Source organism: Hydra viridissima, unplaced genomic scaffold, assembly GCF_058129835.1.
Source record: "Hydra viridissima isolate aposymbiotic clone 2 unplaced genomic scaffold, HvirCarnegie_v1 scaffold_15, whole genome shotgun sequence".
In the NCBI taxonomy this organism is placed as follows: domain Eukaryota; kingdom Metazoa; phylum Cnidaria; class Hydrozoa; order Anthoathecata; family Hydridae; genus Hydra; species Hydra viridissima.
This window is the reverse complement of record NW_028324314.1, coordinates 6,424,143-6,443,573: the sequence shown is the minus strand read 5'-3', so window position 1 is coordinate 6,443,573 and position 19,431 is coordinate 6,424,143.

Below are 19,431 nucleotides of genomic sequence, written 5' to 3'. Positions count from 1 at the left end.
GCCACATTTGGCCCAAATTTCGACGTTTTCTATGGAAATTGAGCCAAAAACGGGGTTTTGTCGCCAAATCCGGTACTTGCCAGCCTCTCTGTTGACTGTCTTTGTCATATTCGTGCTCAGCCTGATAGGTTACAACAGAATATGTCCAAAGGCTCCAAGAAATCTCGGTGAAAGGCTCCAATTTGACGAAATAATCACAGAATTGACATTACAAGCAAATTCTAAGCATTTCTGTGCATTTGTCGCAAAAATCGGTACTTACCACTGAATTGCTTGATGCCCTTGGGCATTTTTTTGCTCAGCCTGACAGGATACAACAAAATATGGCCAAGGGATCCAATGGGAGTCGGTGAAAGCCTCGAATTTGGCCACATTTGGCCCAAATTTCGACGTTTTCTATGGAAATTGAGCCAAAAACGGGGTTTTGTCGCCAAATCCGGTACTTGCCAGCCTCTCTGTTGACTGTCTTTTCCATATTCGTGCTCAGCCTGACAGGATACAACAAAATAGGGCCAAGGGATCCAAGAGGAGTCGGTGAAAGCCTCGAATTTGGCCACATTTGGCCCAAATTTCGACGTTTTCTATGGAAATTGAGCCAAAAACGGGGTTTTGTCGCCAAATCCGGTACTTGCCAGCCTGTCTGTTGACTGTCTTTGTCATATTCGTGCTCAGCCTGATAGGTTACAACAGAATATGTCCAAAGGCTCCAAGAAATCTCGGTGAAAGGCTCCAATTTGACGAAATAATCACAGAATTGACATTACAAGCAAATTCTAAGCATTTCTGTGCATTTGTCGCAAAAATCGGTACTTACCACTGAATTGCTTGATGCCCTTGGGCATTTTTTTGCTCAGCCTGACAGGATACAACAAAATATGGCCAAGGGATCCAATGGGAGTCGGTGAAAGCCTCGAATTTGGCCACATTTGGCCCAAATTTCGACGTTTTCTATGGAAATTGAGCCAAAAACGGGGTTTTGTCGCCAAATCCGGTACTTGCCAGCCTCTCTGTTGACTGTCTTTGCCATATTCGTGCTCAGCCTGACAGGATACAACAAAATAGGGCCAAGGGATCCAAGAGGAGTCGGTGAAAGCCTCGAATTTGGCCACATTTGGCCCAAATTTCGACGTTTTCTATGGAAATTGAGCCAAAAACGGGGTTTTGTCGCCAAATCCGGTACTTGCCAGCCTCTCTGTTGACTGTCTTTGTCATATTCGTGCTCAGCCTGATAGGTTACAACAGAATATGTCCAAAGGCTCCAAGAAATCTCGGTGAAAGGCTCCAATTTGACGAAATAATCACAGAATTGACATTACAAGCAAATTCTAAGCATTTCTGTGCATTTGTCGCAAAAATCGGTACTTACCACTGAATTGCTTGATGCCCTTGGGCATTTTTTTGCTCAGCCTGACAGGATACAACAAAATATGGCCAAGGGATCCAATGGGAGTCGGTGAAAGCCTCGAATTTGGCCACATTTGGCCCAAATTTCGACGTTTTCTATGGAAATTGAGCCAAAAACGGGGTTTTGTCGCCAAATCCGGTACTTGCCAGCCTCTCTGTTGACTGTCTTTGCCATATTCGTGCTCAGCCTGACAGGATACAACAAAATAGGGCCAAGGGATCCAAGAGGAGTCGGTGAAAGCCTCGAATTTGGCCACATTTGGCCCAAATTTCGACGTTTTCTATGGAAATTGAGCCAAAAACGGGGTTTTGTCGCCAAATCCGGTACTTGCCAGCCTGTCTGTTGACTGTCTTTGTCATATTCGTGCTCAGCCTGATAGGTTACAACAGAATATGTCCAAAGGCTCCAAGAAATCTCGGTGAAAGGCTCCAATTTGACGAAATAATCACAGAATTGACATTACAAGCAAATTCTAAGCATTTCTGTGCATTTGTCGCAAAAATCGGTACTTACCACTGAATTGCTTGATGCCCTTGGGCATTTTTTTGCTCAGCCTGACAGGATACAACAAAATATGGCCAAGGGATCCAATGGGAGTCGGTGAAAGCCTCGAATTTGGCCACATTTGGCCCAAATTTCGACGTTTTCTATGGAAATTGAGCCAAAAACGGGGTTTTGTCGCCAAATCCGGTACTTGCCAGCCTCTCTGTTGACTGTCTTTGCCATATTCGTGCTCAGCCTGACAGGATACAACAAAATAGGGCCAAGGGATCCAAGAGGAGTCGGTGAAAGCCTCGAATTTGGCCACATTTGGCCCAAATTTCGACGTTTTCTATGGAAATTGAGCCAAAAACGGGGTTTTGTCGCCAAATCCGGTACTTGCCAGCCTCTCTGTTGACTGTCTTTGTCATATTCGTGCTCAGCCTGATAGGTTACAACAGAATATGTCCAAAGGCTCCAAGAAATCTCGGTGAAAGGCTCCAATTTGACGAAATAATCACAGAATTGACATTACAAGCAAATTCTAAGCATTTCTGTGCATTTGTCGCAAAAATCGGTACTTACCACTGAATTGCTTGATGCCCTTGGGCATTTTTTTGCTCAGCCTGACAGGATACAACAAAATATGGCCAAGGGATCCAATGGGAGTCGGTGAAAGCCTCGAATTTGGCCACATTTGGCCCAAATTTCGACGTTTTCTATGGAAATTGAGCCAAAAACGGGGTTTTGTCGCCAAATCCGGTACTTGCCAGCCTCTCTGTTGACTGTCTTTTCCATATTCGTGCTCAGCCTGACAGGATACAACAAAATAGGGCCAAGGGATCCAAGAGGAGTCGGTGAAAGCCTCGAATTTGGCCACATTTGGCCCAAATTTCGACGTTTTCTATGGAAATTGAGCCAAAAACGGGGTTTTGTCGCCAAATCCGGTACTTGCCAGCCTGTCTGTTGACTGTCTTTGTCATATTCGTGCTCAGCCTGATAGGTTACAACAGAATATGTCCAAAGGCTCCAAGAAATCTCGGTGAAAGGCTCCAATTTGACGAAATAATCACAGAATTGACATTACAAGCAAATTCTAAGCATTTCTGTGCATTTGTCGCAAAAATCGGTACTTACCACTGAATTGCTTGATGCCCTTGGGCATTTTTTTGCTCAGCCTGACAGGATACAACAAAATATGGCCAAGGGATCCAATGGGAGTCGGTGAAAGCCTCGAATTTGGCCACATTTGGCCCAAATTTCGACGTTTTCTATGGAAATTGAGCCAAAAACGGGGTTTTGTCGCCAAATCCGGTACTTGCCAGCCTCTCTGTTGACTGTCTTTTCCATATTCGTGCTCAGCCTGACAGGATACAACAAAATAGGGCCAAGGGATCCAAGAGGAGTCGGTGAAAGCCTCGAATTTGGCCACATTTGGCCCAAATTTCGACGTTTTCTATGGAAATTGAGCCAAAAACGGGGTTTTGTCGCCAAATCCGGTACTTGCCAGCCTGTCTGTTGACTGTCTTTGTCATATTCGTGCTCAGCCTGATAGGTTACAACAGAATATGTCCAAAGGCTCCAAGAAATCTCGGTGAAAGGCTCCAATTTGACGAAATAATCACAGAATTGACATTACAAGCAAATTCTAAGCATTTCTGTGCATTTGTCGCAAAAATCGGTACTTACCACTGAATTGCTTGATGCCCTTGGGCATTTTTTTGCTCAGCCTGACAGGATACAACAAAATATGGCCAAGGGATCCAATGGGAGTCGGTGAAAGCCTCGAATTTGGCCACATTTGGCCCAAATTTCGACGTTTTCTATGGAAATTGAGCCAAAAACGGGGTTTTGTCGCCAAATCCGGTACTTGCCTGCCTCTCTGTTGACTGTCTTTGTCATATTCGTGCTCAGCCTGACAGGATACAACGAAATAGGGCCAAGGGATCCAAGAGGAGTCGGTGAAAGCCTCGAATTTGGCCACATTTGGCCCAAATTTCGACGTTTTCTATGGAAATTGAGCCAAAAACGGGGTTTTGTCGCCAAATCCGGTACTTGCCAGCCTTTCTGTTGACTGTCTTTGTCATATTCGTGCTCAGCCTGATAGGTTACAACAGAATATGTCCAAAGGCTCCAAGAAATCTCGGTGAAAGGCTCCAATTTGACGAAATAATCACAGAATTGACATTACAAGCAAATTCTAAGCATTTCTGTGCATTTGTCGCAAAAATCGGTACTTACCACTGAATTGCTTGATGCCCTTGGGCATTTTTTTGCTCAGCCTGACAGGATACAACAAAATATGGCCAAGGGATCCAATGGGAGTCGGTGAAAGCCTCGAATTTGGCCACATTTGGCCCAAATTTCGACGTTTTCTATGGAAATTGAGCCAAAAACGGGGTTTTGTCGCCAAATCCGGTACTTGCCAGCCTCTCTGTTGACTGTCTTTGCCATATTCGTGCTCAGCCTGACAGGATACAACAAAATAGGGCCAAGGGATCCAAGAGGAGTTGGTGAAAGCCTCGAATTTGGCCACATTTGGCCCAAATTTCGACGTTTTCTATGGAAATTGAGCCAAAAACGGGGTTTTGTCGCCAAATCCGGTACTTGCCAGCCTCTCTGTTGACTGTCTTTGTCATATTCGTGCTCAGCCTGATAGGTTACAACAGAATATGTCCAAAGGCTCCAAGAAATCTCGGTGAAAGGCTCCAATTTGACGAAATAATCACAGAATTGACATTACAAGCAAATTCTAAGCATTTCTGTGCATTTGTCGCAAAAATCGGTACTTACCACTGAATTGCTTGATGCCCTTGGGCATTTTTTTGCTCAGCCTGACAGGATACAACAAAATATGGCCAAGGGATCCAATGGGAGTCGGTGAAAGCCTCGAATTTGGCCACATTTGGCCCAAATTTCGACGTTTTCTATGGAAATTGAGCCAAAAACGGGGTTTTGTCGCCAAATCCGGTACTTGCCAGCCTCTCTGTTGACTGTCTTTGCCATATTCGTGCTCAGCCTGACAGGATACAACAAAATAGGGCCAAGGGATCCAAGAGGAGTCGGTGAAAGCCTCGAATTTGGCCACATTTGGCCCAAATTTCGACGTTTTCTATGGAAATTGAGCCAAAAACGGGGTTTTGTCGCCAAATCCGGTACTTGCCAGCCTCTCTGTTGACTGTCTTTGTCATATTCGTGCTCAGCCTGATAGGTTACAACAGAATATGTCCAAAGGCTCCAAGAAATCTCGGTGAAAGGCTCCAATTTGACGAAATAATCACAGAATTGACATTACAAGCAAATTCTAAGCATTTCTGTGCATTTGTCGCAAAAATCGGTACTTACCACTGAATTGCTTGATGCCCTTGGGCATTTTTTTGCTCAGCCTGACAGGATACAACAAAATATGGCCAAGGGATCCAATGGGAGTCGGTGAAAGCCTCGAATTTGGCCACATTTGGCCCAAATTTCGACGTTTTCTATGGAAATTGAGCCAAAAACGGGGTTTTGTCGCCAAATCCGGTACTTGCCAGCCTCTCTGTTGACTGTCTTTGCCATATTCGTGCTCAGCCTGACAGGATACAACAAAATAGGGCCAAGGGATCCAAGAGGAGTCGGTGAAAGCCTCGAATTTGGCCACATTTGGCCCAAATTTCGACGTTTTCTATGGAAATTGAGCCAAAAACGGGGTTTTGTCGCCAAATCCGGTACTTGCCAGCCTCTCTGTTGACTGTCTTTGTCATATTCGTGCTCAGCCTGATAGGTTACAACAGAATATGTCCAAAGGCTCCAAGAAATCTCGGTGAAAGGCTCCAATTTGACGAAATAATCACAGAATTGACATTACAAGCAAATTCTAAGCATTTCTGTGCATTTGTCGCAAAAATCGGTACTTACCACTGAATTGCTTGATGCCCTTGGGCATTTTTTTGCTCAGCCTGACAGGATACAACAAAATATGGCCAAGGGATCCAATGGGAGTCGGTGAAAGCCTCGAATTTGGCCACATTTGGCCCAAATTTCGACGTTTTCTATGGAAATTGAGCCAAAAACGGGGTTTTGTCGCCAAATCCGGTACTTGCCAGCCTCTCTGTTGACTGTCTTTGCCATATTCGTGCTCAGCCTGACAGGATACAACAAAATAGGGCCAAGGGATCCAAGAGGAGTCGGTGAAAGCCTCGAATTTGGCCACATTTGGCCCAAATTTCGACGTTTTCTATGGAAATTGAGCCAAAAACGGGGTTTTGTCGCCAAATCCGGTACTTGCCAGCCTCTCTGTTGACTGTCTTTGTCATATTCGTGCTCAGCCTGATAGGTTACAACAGAATATGTCCAAAGGCTCCAAGAAATCTCGGTGAAAGGCTCCAATTTGACGAAATAATCACAGAATTGACATTACAAGCAAATTCTAAGCATTTCTGTGCATTTGTCGCAAAAATCGGTACTTACCACTGAATTGCTTGATGCCCTTGGGCATTTTTTTGCTCAGCCTGACAGGATACAACAAAATATGGCCAAGGGATCCAATGGGAGTCGGTGAAAGCCTCGAATTTGGCCACATTTGGCCCAAATTTCGACGTTTTCTATGGAAATTGAGCCAAAAACGGGGTTTTGTCGCCAAATCCGGTACTTGCCAGCCTCTCTGTTGACTGTCTTTGCCATATTCGTGCTCAGCCTGACAGGATACAACAAAATAGGGCCAAGGGATCCAAGAGGAGTCGGTGAAAGCCTCGAATTTGGCCACATTTGGCCCAAATTTCGACGTTTTCTATGGAAATTGAGCCAAAAACGGGGTTTTGTCGCCAAATCCGGTACTTGCCAGCCTCTCTGTTGACTGTCTTTGTCATATTCGTGCTCAGCCTGATAGGTTACAACAGAATATGTCCAAAGGCTCCAAGAAATCTCGGTGAAAGGCTCCAATTTGACGAAATAATCACAGAATTGACATTACAAGCAAATTCTAAGCATTTCTGTGCATTTGTCGCAAAAATCGGTACTTTCCACTGAATTGCTTGATGCCCTTGGGCATTTTTTTGCTCAGCCTGACAGGATACAACAAAATATGGCCAAGGGATCCAATGGGAGTCGGTGAAAGCCTCGAATTTGGCCACATTTGGCCCAAATTTCGACGTTTTCTATGGAAATTGAGCCAAAAACGGGGTTTTGTCGCCAAATCCGGTACTTGCCAGCCTCTCTGTTGACTGTCTTTGCCATATTCGTGCTCAGCCTGACAGGATACAACAAAATAGGGCCAAGGGATCCAAGAGGAGTCGGTGAAAGCCTCGAATTTGGCCACATTTGGCCCAAATTTCGACGTTTTCTATGGAAATTGAGCCAAAAACGGGGTTTTGTCGCCAAATCCGGTACTTGCCAGCCTCTCTGTTGACTGTCTTTGTCATATTCGTGCTCAGCCTGATAGGTTACAACAGAATATGTCCAAAGGCTCCAAGAAATCTCGGTGAAAGGCTCCAATTTGACGAAATAATCACAGAATTGACATTACAAGCAAATTCTAAGCATTTCTGTGCATTTGTCGCAAAAATCGGTACTTACCACTGAATTGCTTGATGCCCTTGGGCATTTTTTTGCTCAGCCTGACAGGATACAACAAAATATGGCCAAGGGATCCAATGGGAGTCGGTGAAAGCCTCGAATTTGGCCACATTTGGCCCAAATTTCGACGTTTTCTATGGAAATTGAGCCAAAAACGGGGTTTTGTCGCCAAATCCGGTACTTGCCAGCCTCTCTGTTGACTGTCTTTGCCATATTCGTGCTCAGCCTGACAGGATACAACAAAATAGGGCCAAGGGATCCAAGAGGAGTCGGTGAAAGCCTCGAATTTGGCCACATTTGGCCCAAATTTCGACGTTTTCTATGGAAATTGAGCCAAAAACGGGGTTTTGTCGCCAAATCCGGTACTTGCCAGCCTCTCTGTTGACTGTCTTTGTCATATTCGTGCTCAGCCTGATAGGTTACAACAGAATATGTCCAAAGGCTCCAAGAAATCTCGGTGAAAGGCTCCAATTTGACGAAATAATCACAGAATTGACATTACAAGCAAATTCTAAGCATTTCTGTGCATTTGTCGCAAAAATCGGTACTTACCACTGAATTGCTTGATGCCCTTGGGCATTTTTTTGCTCAGCCTGACAGGATACAACAAAATATGGCCAAGGGATCCAATGGGAGTCGGTGAAAGCCTCGAATTTGGCCACATTTGGCCCAAATTTCGACGTTTTCTATGGAAATTGAGCCAAAAACGGGGTTTTGTCGCCAAATCCGGTACTTGCCAGCCTCTCTGTTGACTGTCTTTGCCATATTCGTGCTCAGCCTGACAGGATACAACAAAATAGGGCCAAGGGATCCAAGAGGAGTCGGTGAAAGCCTCGAATTTGGCCACATTTGGCCCAAATTTCGACGTTTTCTATGGAAATTGAGCCAAAAACGGGGTTTTGTCGCCAAATCCGGTACTTGCCAGCCTCTCTGTTGACTGTCTTTGTCATATTCGTGCTCAGCCTGATAGGTTACAACAGAATATGTCCAAAGGCTCCAAGAAATCTCGGTGAAAGGCTCCAATTTGACGAAATAATCACAGAATTGACATTACAAGCAAATTCTAAGCATTTCTGTGCATTTGTCGCAAAAATCGGTACTTACCACTGAATTGCTTGATGCCCTTGGGCATTTTTTTGCTCAGCCTGACAGGATACAACAAAATATGGCCAAGGGATCCAATGGGAGTCGGTGAAAGCCTCGAATTTGGCCACATTTGGCCCAAATTTCGACGTTTTCTATGGAAATTGAGCCAAAAACGGGGTTTTGTCGCCAAATCCGGTACTTGCCAGCCTCTCTGTTGACTGTCTTTGCCATATTCGTGCTCAGCCTGACAGGATACAACAAAATAGGGCCAAGGGATCCAAGAGGAGTCGGTGAAAGCCTCGAATTTGGCCACATTTGGCCCAAATTTCGACGTTTTCTATGGAAATTGAGCCAAAAACGGGGTTTTGTCGCCAAATCCGGTACTTGCCAGCCTCTCTGTTGACTGTCTTTGTCATATTCGTGCTCAGCCTGATAGGTTACAACAGAATATGTCCAAAGGCTCCAAGAAATCTCGGTGAAAGGCTCCAATTTGACGAAATAATCACAGAATTGACATTACAAGCAAATTCTAAGCATTTCTGTGCATTTGTCGCAAAAATCGGTACTTACCACTGAATTGCTTGATGCCCTTGGGCATTTTTTTGCTCAGCCTGACAGGATACAACAAAATATGGCCAAGGGATCCAATGGGAGTCGGTGAAAGCCTCGAATTTGGCCACATTTGGCCCAAATTTCGACGTTTTCTATGGAAATTGAGCCAAAAACGGGGTTTTGTCGCCAAATCCGGTACTTGCCAGCCTCTCTGTTGACTGTCTTTGCCATATTCGTGCTCAGCCTGACAGGATACAACAAAATAGGGCCAAGGGATCCAAGAGGAGTCGGTGAAAGCCTCGAATTTGGCCACATTTGGCCCAAATTTCGACGTTTTCTATGGAAATTGAGCCAAAAACGGGGTTTTGTCGCCAAATCCGGTACTTGCCAGCCTCTCTGTTGACTGTCTTTGTCATATTCGTGCTCAGCCTGATAGGTTACAACAGAATATGTCCAAAGGCTCCAAGAAATCTCGGTGAAAGGCTCCAATTTGACGAAATAATCACAGAATTGACATTACAAGCAAATTCTAAGCATTTCTGTGCATTTGTCGCAAAAATCGGTACTTACCACTGAATTGCTTGATGCCCTTGGGCATTTTTTTGCTCAGCCTGACAGGATACAACAAAATATGGCCAAGGGATCCAATGGGAGTTGGTGAAAGCCTCGAATTTGGCCACATTTGGCCCAAATTTCGACGTTTTCTATGGAAATTGAGCCAAAAACGGGGTTTTGTCGCCAAATCCGGTACTTGCCAGCCTCTCTGTTGACTGTCTTTGCCATATTCGTGCTCAGCCTGACAGGATACAACAAAATAGGGCCAAGGGATCCAAGAGGAGTCGGTGAAAGCCTCGAATTTGGCCACATTTGGCCCAAATTTCGACGTTTTCTATGGAAATTGAGCCAAAAACGGGGTTTTGTCGCCAAATCCGGTACTTGCCAGCCTCTCTGTTGACTGTCTTTGTCATATTCGTGCTCAGCCTGATAGGTTACAACAGAATATGTCCAAAGGCTCCAAGAAATCTCGGTGAAAGGCTCCAATTTGACGAAATAATCACAGAATTGACATTACAAGCAAATTCTAAGCATTTCTGTGCATTTGTCGCAAAAATCGGTACTTACCACTGAATTGCTTGATGCCCTTGGGCATTTTTTTGCTCAGCCTGACAGGATACAACAAAATATGGCCAAGGGATCCAATGGGAGTCGGTGAAAGCCTCGAATTTGGCCACATTTGGCCCAAATTTCGACGTTTTCTATGGAAATTGAGCCAAAAACGGGGTTTTGTCGCCAAATCCGGTACTTGCCAGCCTCTCTGTTGACTGTCTTTTCCATATTCGTGCTCAGCCTGACAGGATACAACAAAATAGGGCCAAGGGATCCAAGAGGAGTCGGTGAAAGCCTCGAATTTGGCCACATTTGGCCCAAATTTCGACGTTTTCTATGGAAATTGAGCCAAAAACGGGGTTTTGTCGCCAAATCCGGTACTTGCCAGCCTCTCTGTTGACTGTCTTTGTCATATTCGTGCTCAGCCTGATAGGTTACAACAGAATATGTCCAAAGGCTCCAAGAAATCTCGGTGAAAGGCTCCAATTTGACGAAATAATCACAGAATTGACATTACAAGCAAATTCTAAGCATTTCTGTGCATTTGTCGCAAAAATCGGTACTTACCACTGAATTGCTTGATGCCCTTGGGCATTTTTTTGCTCAGCCTGACAGGATACAACAAAATATGGCCAAGGGATCCAATGGGAGTCGGTGAAAGCCTCGAATTTGGCCACATTTGGCCCAAATTTCGACGTTTTCTATGGAAATTGAGCCAAAAACGGGGTTTTGTCGCCAAATCCGGTACTTGCCAGCCTCTCTGTTGACTGTCTTTGCCATATTCGTGCTCAGCCTGACAGGATACAACAAAATAGGGCCAAGGGATCCAAGAGGAGTCGGTGAAAGCCTCGAATTTGGCCACATTTGGCCCAAATTTCGACGTTTTCTATGGAAATTGAGCCAAAAACGGGGTTTTGTCGCCAAATCCGGTACTTGCCAGCCTCTCTGTTGACTGTCTTTGTCATATTCGTGCTCAGCCTGATAGGTTACAACAGAATATGTCCAAAGGCTCCAAGAAATCTCGGTGAAAGGCTCCAATTTGACGAAATAATCACAGAATTGACATTACAAGCAAATTCTAAGCATTTCTGTGCATTTGTCGCAAAAATCGGTACTTACCACTGAATTGCTTGATGCCCTTGGGCATTTTTTTGCTCAGCCTGACAGGATACAACAAAATATGGCCAAGGGATCCAATGGGAGTCGGTGAAAGCCTCGAATTTGGCCACATTTGGCCCAAATTTCGACGTTTTCTATGGAAATTGAGCCAAAAACGGGGTTTTGTCGCCAAATCCGGTACTTGCCAGCCTCTCTGTTGACTGTCTTTGCCATATTCGTGCTCAGCCTGACAGGATACAACAAAATAGGGCCAAGGGATCCAAGAGGAGTCGGTGAAAGCCTCGAATTTGGCCACATTTGGCCCAAATTTCGACGTTTTCTATGGAAATTGAGCCAAAAACGGGGTTTTGTCGCCAAATCCGGTACTTGCCAGCCTCTCTGTTGACTGTCTTTGTCATATTCGTGCTCAGCCTGATAGGTTACAACAGAATATGTCCAAAGGCTCCAAGAAATCTCGGTGAAAGGCTCCAATTTGACGAAATAATCACAGAATTGACATTACAAGCAAATTCTAAGCATTTCTGTGCATTTGTCGCAAAAATCGGTACTTACCACTGAATTGCTTGATGCCCTTGGGCATTTTTTTGCTCAGCCTGACAGGATACAACAAAATATGGCCAAGGGATCCAATGGGAGTCGGTGAAAGCCTCGAATTTGGCCACATTTGGCCCAAATTTCGACGTTTTCTATGGAAATTGAGCCAAAAACGGGGTTTTGTCGCCAAATCCGGTACTTGCCAGCCTCTCTGTTGACTGTCTTTTCCATATTCGTGCTCAGCCTGACAGGATACAACAAAATAGGGCCAAGGGATCCAAGAGGAGTCGGTGAAAGCCTCGAATTTGGCCACATTTGGCCCAAATTTCGACGTTTTCTATGGAAATTGAGCCAAAAACGGGGTTTTGTCGCCAAATCCGGTACTTGCCAGCCTGTCTGTTGACTGTCTTTGTCATATTCGTGCTCAGCCTGATAGGTTACAACAGAATATGTCCAAAGGCTCCAAGAAATCTCGGTGAAAGGCTCCAATTTGACGAAATAATCACAGAATTGACATTACAAGCAAATTCTAAGCATTTCTGTGCATTTGTCGCAAAAATCGGTACTTACCACTGAATTGCTTGATGCCCTTGGGCATTTTTTTGCTCAGCCTGACAGGATACAACAAAATATGGCCAAGGGATCCAATGGGAGTCGGTGAAAGCCTCGAATTTGGCCACATTTGGCCCAAATTTCGACGTTTTCTATGGAAATTGAGCCAAAAACGGGGTTTTGTCGCCAAATCCGGTACTTGCCAGCCTCTCTGTTGACTGTCTTTGCCATATTCGTGCTCAGCCTGACAGGATACAACAAAATAGGGCCAAGGGATCCAAGAGGAGTCGGTGAAAGCCTCGAATTTGGCCACATTTGGCCCAAATTTCGACGTTTTCTATGGAAATTGAGCCAAAAACGGGGTTTTGTCGCCAAATCCGGTACTTGCCAGCCTCTCTGTTGACTGTCTTTGTCATATTCGTGCTCAGCCTGATAGGTTACAACAGAATATGTCCAAAGGCTCCAAGAAATCTCGGTGAAAGGCTCCAATTTGACGAAATAATCACAGAATTGACATTACAAGCAAATTCTAAGCATTTCTGTGCATTTGTCGCAAAAATCGGTACTTACCACTGAATTGCTTGATGCCCTTGGGCATTTTTTTGCTCAGCCTGACAGGATACAACAAAATATGGCCAAGGGATCCAATGGGAGTCGGTGAAAGCCTCGAATTTGGCCACATTTGGCCCAAATTTCGACGTTTTCTATGGAAATTGAGCCAAAAACGGGGTTTTGTCGCCAAATCCGGTACTTGCCAGCCTCTCTGTTGACTGTCTTTGCCATATTCGTGCTCAGCCTGACAGGATACAACAAAATAGGGCCAAGGGATCCAAGAGGAGTCGGTGAAAGCCTCGAATTTGGCCACATTTGGCCCAAATTTCGACGTTTTCTATGGAAATTGAGCCAAAAACGGGGTTTTGTCGCCAAATCCGGTACTTGCCAGCCTCTCTGTTGACTGTCTTTGTCATATTCGTGCTCAGCCTGATAGGTTACAACAGAATATGTCCAAAGGCTCCAAGAAATCTCGGTGAAAGGCTCCAATTTGACGAAATAATCACAGAATTGACATTACAAGCAAATTCTAAGCATTTCTGTGCATTTGTCGCAAAAATCGGTACTTACCACTGAATTGCTTGATGCCCTTGGGCATTTTTTTGCTCAGCCTGACAGGATACAACAAAATATGGCCAAGGGATCCAATGGGAGTCGGTGAAAGCCTCGAATTTGGCCACATTTGGCCCAAATTTCGACGTTTTCTATGGAAATTGAGCCAAAAACGGGGTTTTGTCGCCAAATCCGGTACTTGCCAGCCTCTCTGTTGACTGTCTTTGCCATATTCGTGCTCAGCCTGACAGGATACAACAAAATAGGGCCAAGGGATCCAAGAGGAGTCGGTGAAAGCCTCGAATTTGGCCACATTTGGCCCAAATTTCGACGTTTTCTATGGAAATTGAGCCAAAAACGGGGTTTTGTCGCCAAATCCGGTACTTGCCAGCCTCTCTGTTGACTGTCTTTGTCATATTCGTGCTCAGCCTGATAGGTTACAACAGAATATGTCCAAAGGCTCCAAGAAATCTCGGTGAAAGGCTCCAATTTGACGAAATAATCACAGAATTGACATTACAAGCAAATTCTAAGCATTTCTGTGCATTTGTCGCAAAAATCGGTACTTACCACTGAATTGCTTGATGCCCTTGGGCATTTTTTTGCTCAGCCTGACAGGATACAACAAAATATGGCCAAGGGATCCAATGGGAGTCGGTGAAAGCCTCGAATTTGGCCACATTTGGCCCAAATTTCGACGTTTTCTATGGAAATTGAGCCAAAAACGGGGTTTTGTCGCCAAATCCGGTACTTGCCAGCCTCTCTGTTGACTGTCTTTGCCATATTCGTGCTCAGCCTGACAGGATACAACAAAATAGGGCCAAGGGATCCAAGAGGAGTCGGTGAAAGCCTCGAATTTGGCCACATTTGGCCCAAATTTCGACGTTTTCTATGGAAATTGAGCCAAAAACGGGGTTTTGTCGCCAAATCCGGTACTTGCCAGCCTCTCTGTTGACTGTCTTTGTCATATTCGTGCTCAGCCTGATAGGTTACAACAGAATATGTCCAAAGGCTCCAAGAAATCTCGGTGAAAGGCTCCAATTTGACGAAATAATCACAGAATTGACATTACAAGCAAATTCTAAGCATTTCTGTGCATTTGTCGCAAAAATCGGTACTTACCACTGAATTGCTTGATGCCCTTGGGCATTTTTTTGCTCAGCCTGACAGGATACAACAAAATATGGCCAAGGGATCCAATGGGAGTCGGTGAAAGCCTCGAATTTGGCCACATTTGGCCCAAATTTCGACGTTTTCTATGGAAATTGAGCCAAAAACGGGGTTTTGTCGCCAAATCCGGTACTTGCCAGCCTCTCTGTTGACTGTCTTTGCCATATTCGTGCTCAGCCTGACAGGATACAACAAAATAGGGCCAAGGGATCCAAGAGGAGTCGGTGAAAGCCTCGAATTTGGCCACATTTGGCCCAAATTTCGACGTTTTCTATGGAAATTGAGCCAAAAACGGGGTTTTGTCGCCAAATCCGGTACTTGCCAGCCTCTCTGTTGACTGTCTTTGTCATATTCGTGCTCAGCCTGATAGGTTACAACAGAATATGTCCAAAGGCTCCAAGAAATCTCGGTGAAAGGCTCCAATTTGACGAAATAATCACAGAATTGACATTACAAGCAAATTCTAAGCATTTCTGTGCATTTGTCGCAAAAATCGGTACTTACCACTGAATTGCTTGATGCCCTTGGGCATTTTTTTGCTCAGCCTGACAGGATACAACAAAATATGGCCAAGGGATCCAATGGGAGTCGGTGAAAGCCTCGAATTTGGCCACATTTGGCCCAAATTTCGACGTTTTCTATGGAAATTGAGCCAAAAACGGGGTTTTGTCGCCAAATCCGGTACTTGCCAGCCTCTCTGTTGACTGTCTTTTCCATATTCGTGCTCAGCCTGACAGGATACAACAAAATAGGGCCAAGGGATCCAAGAGGAGTCGGTGAAAGCCTCGAATTTGGCCACATTTGGCCCAAATTTCGACGTTTTCTATGGAAATTGAGCCAAAAACGGGGTTTTGTCGCCAAATCCGGTACTTGCCAGCCTCTCTGTTGACTGTCTTTGTCATATTCGTGCTCAGCCTGATAGGTTACAACAGAATATGTCCAAAGGCTCCAAGAAATCTCGGTGAAAGGCTCCAATTTGACGAAATAATCACAGAATTGACATTACAAGCAAATTCTAAGCATTTCTGTGCATTTGTCGCAAAAATCGGTACTTACCACTGAATTGCTTGATGCCCTTGGGCATTTTTTTGCTCAGCCTGACAGGATACAACAAAATATGGCCAAGGGATCCAATGGGAGTCGGTGAAAGCCTCGAATTTGGCCACATTTGGCCCAAATTTCGACGTTTTCTATGGAAATTGAGCCAAAAACGGGGTTTTGTCGCCAAATCCGGTACTTGCCAGCCTCTCTGTTGACTGTCTTTGCCATATTCGTGCTCAGCCTGACAGGATACAACAAAATAGGGCCAAGGGATCCAAGAGGAGTTGGTGAAAGCCTCGAATTTGGCCACATTTGGCCCAAATTTCGACGTTTTCTATGGAAATTGAGCCAAAAACGGGGTTTTGTCGCCAAATCCGGTACTTGCCAGCCTTTCTGTTGACTGTCTTTGTCATATTCGTGCTCAACATGACAGGATACAACGAAATAAGGCCAAGGGATCCAAGAGGAGTCGGTGAAAGCCTCGAATTTGGCCACATTTGGCCCAAATTTTGACGTTTCGTATGAAATTTCATTTTTCGATTTTGTGTTCCTTTGGTGTTGTCTTTAGGATATAGTTTGTATTTTTTGTTTCTTTTTTTTCGTATTTTATTTATGCAGCCACTGTTATTTGTGTTAGATTAATATGATTGACTCTATTTTGGCTATAAAACCCTCTCTTTAGTCTTTTTAAACTCGAGACTGTTGGTCGGTTTTTTTAAGATATCTTATTGATGTCTGTTTTATTCTTCCTTTGTGCTTCTCTGGCAACTCTTAAGTTAACGGATTTTATTTATGATCCTCTTTTATAACTATGACTAGCACAATTTTAGGGAAAGAAGTTTAATAAAAAATTTATTTATTAACTGTCCTTCAATACTATCAAGCTAGTTATAGTACTTTCATTGGATTATATTATACGAACTGTTTGTTTTGATTTTTGTAAGATTAAAATATGCAGCTATACTGTCATATATTTGGGTGATAATAGTAAAACACATATTTATTCGTGTCATATATATATATATATATATATATATATATATATATATATATATATATATATATATATATATATATATATATATATATATATATATATATATATATATATATATATATATGTATTTGTAAAGTAGAAATAGTTTACACCCACAATACATATATTATTGAAAGAGAAATTTACTATTTTAATTATTCATTATTTGTAGATAATAGGTTTGACACGGAACTGCCTGTATATATGGCTAAAATGTTAGGAGTGTCTACTAATTCAAACCACATTCGTATTAAACTCCTCAACGTCATGCATTCAAATACAGTTCATATTCACACATTTTTTTTGAAGTCGTGTATTCTTTAGCTGAACTAATGCTCGAAATGCAATAACAACTCTTTTGATCATGGAAATCTTTACAGCATCTGCAAAAATACATGAGCACTTTTAGTAAGTAAGAAAAATTCAAACTTATAATAAGAAAAACGAAAAAGGAGCAACAACTGTTTAAAGATAATCAATGATTACAACATTAAATAACATAAAAGTATTCTAAAACACAATGAAAACAACTAATAACAACAACTTTAATACAAAGACTTTAAAAAGTGTAAGGAAAGTGTAACAATAAAATATAATAATCAATTACAAAAATGAAATGTGATCAAAGGAATTTATTGATGCAACCACATTAACTTTAAAGTATAACAAAGATAATAAACAACAACAATAATTACAAATATTGCAAAATATATTAGAAATCTTAACTAACATTAGCAACAACAACAAAAACCCTGCCTGAAAAACAGAATAGAAAGACAACATAGAAACATAGAAAACATTACAAAAAAAAAAAAAAAGGAAAAAAACTTAAAAAAAACTATTATGGCTAAGTGCCGGGGAGGAAGATGGTGAAAGCTCTAGACTTGCAGAAGGCATCCTAAATTATTACTTTTAAAAATTCTCTTTTATTAAATAGGCTGCACAGCATTACCGAATCATTTTCATAAAGTAAACACAAACACCGTGAGAAAATCGATAAACCATAAACAACATAAACATTGTAAAGAAATACTAGCACGTCTAAGACAGATTTTGTACCCCGGTCATTCAAGCTAGCTAAAGCAACTCTGTAAAACAGCCAAACAAAAACTCAAAGAATCAAAAACAAAACATTCTCAGTTTACGCCTGGTATTTGCAGAATTTGAAACTTGTATCACAGAAGCCCTTTTTATGTGTATTTTCAAAGCCTGCTAACGTAGGTTTATTTCCCATAAGTAGCTCATTAGGGCAGAACTATTGTTGGAGAATAGGCATTTGTGGCAGAGGCGAACTTCTAAGCTTATTGTTTGCCTTAACCAATAATACACTAGGAAACGGCCCACGTGAATGTACCAATTTCATTCTATAGACGCTGGATCCGCACAAACCTAGGAATTTTTGACATTCACGTGACCAAAGGGGAGGGGGTTTTATCATGGAATTATTTAACCACCTCTCTCTACCCCTCTCGCTCCCTCTCACCCCTCTTACTACAGGTCTATTCGTCGTGCAACCGGAATTTTTTGTGCAGGCCTATTTTTTTACGGTTGTAGAGAATTATTTGTTTAGATTTGTTTTTAAAAGAAAATCCAATGTTGTTTATGATATATTGTGAATTATTCTTACATGATGTAATGAAAAAAACTTGCATAATTTAAGCGTGGAGTTTTAGAATTCATTTAAAGCAAATAATAGATATTTTTTAATTTTAGATAAAGTTTTTATACCGCGCCAAAAAAATGAATATATATATTTATTTATTTATATAAAACGAAGAAGCAACAACTATGTATGGTACTTAAAGTTTCATGCCTAGCGGCAATCATCACCCATGAAATACAAATCAAAAAATCTATTGATAGATAGTTGTTGTTTCTTCGTTTATATATATATATATATATATATATATATATATATATATATATATATATATATATATATATATATTGCTCTATTTAAACAAAATATTGAGCACTCTTATATGAACAGGAGATATTGTATTTGAAAATAATACAACTTGAAATAGCTATTTATATATATATATATATATATATATATATATATATATATATATATATATATATATATATATATATATATATATATATATATATATATATATATATATATATATATATATATATATATAAAGCTAGTAAAGTGTCAGTGCATCAATTTCCAAGTGATAATGTTGAGCGTGAAAGATGGATAAAAGCCATTCCAATTTCTAATTTAGTTGTTACCAATAATATTGTTATCTGTGAGTTTCACTGGCCTCCATGTTTTGAAACATTTACAGTACATGGAGGAAAACGTTGATCAAAAAATTGCTCCATCTGTTTGGCTGGGAGTACCCTTGTCTCAAATTCCAACTGCTGTTCCAGCTCAAAGAACTACCATAATATCTTTAAGTGGCATTAGAAATACATTATATGATGAGTTTATAAAAATCTTAGCTTAGAAACATTTCATAATGGAATTAAGTGTAATGTTACTATTTTAACAATCAATCTATTGATAACTGTTGACACCTGGTCTAAGTTTGATAAGATACTTGACTTTTAAGTTCCTTGAAAATGGACAATAAAAAAGAAGCAGTTTTGCAACATATTTCATTTATGGGACAAAAAAACAATTGGAGATAAAATTTATACATCAAACATAGTTATATGCTCATTTTGCATATTTTTT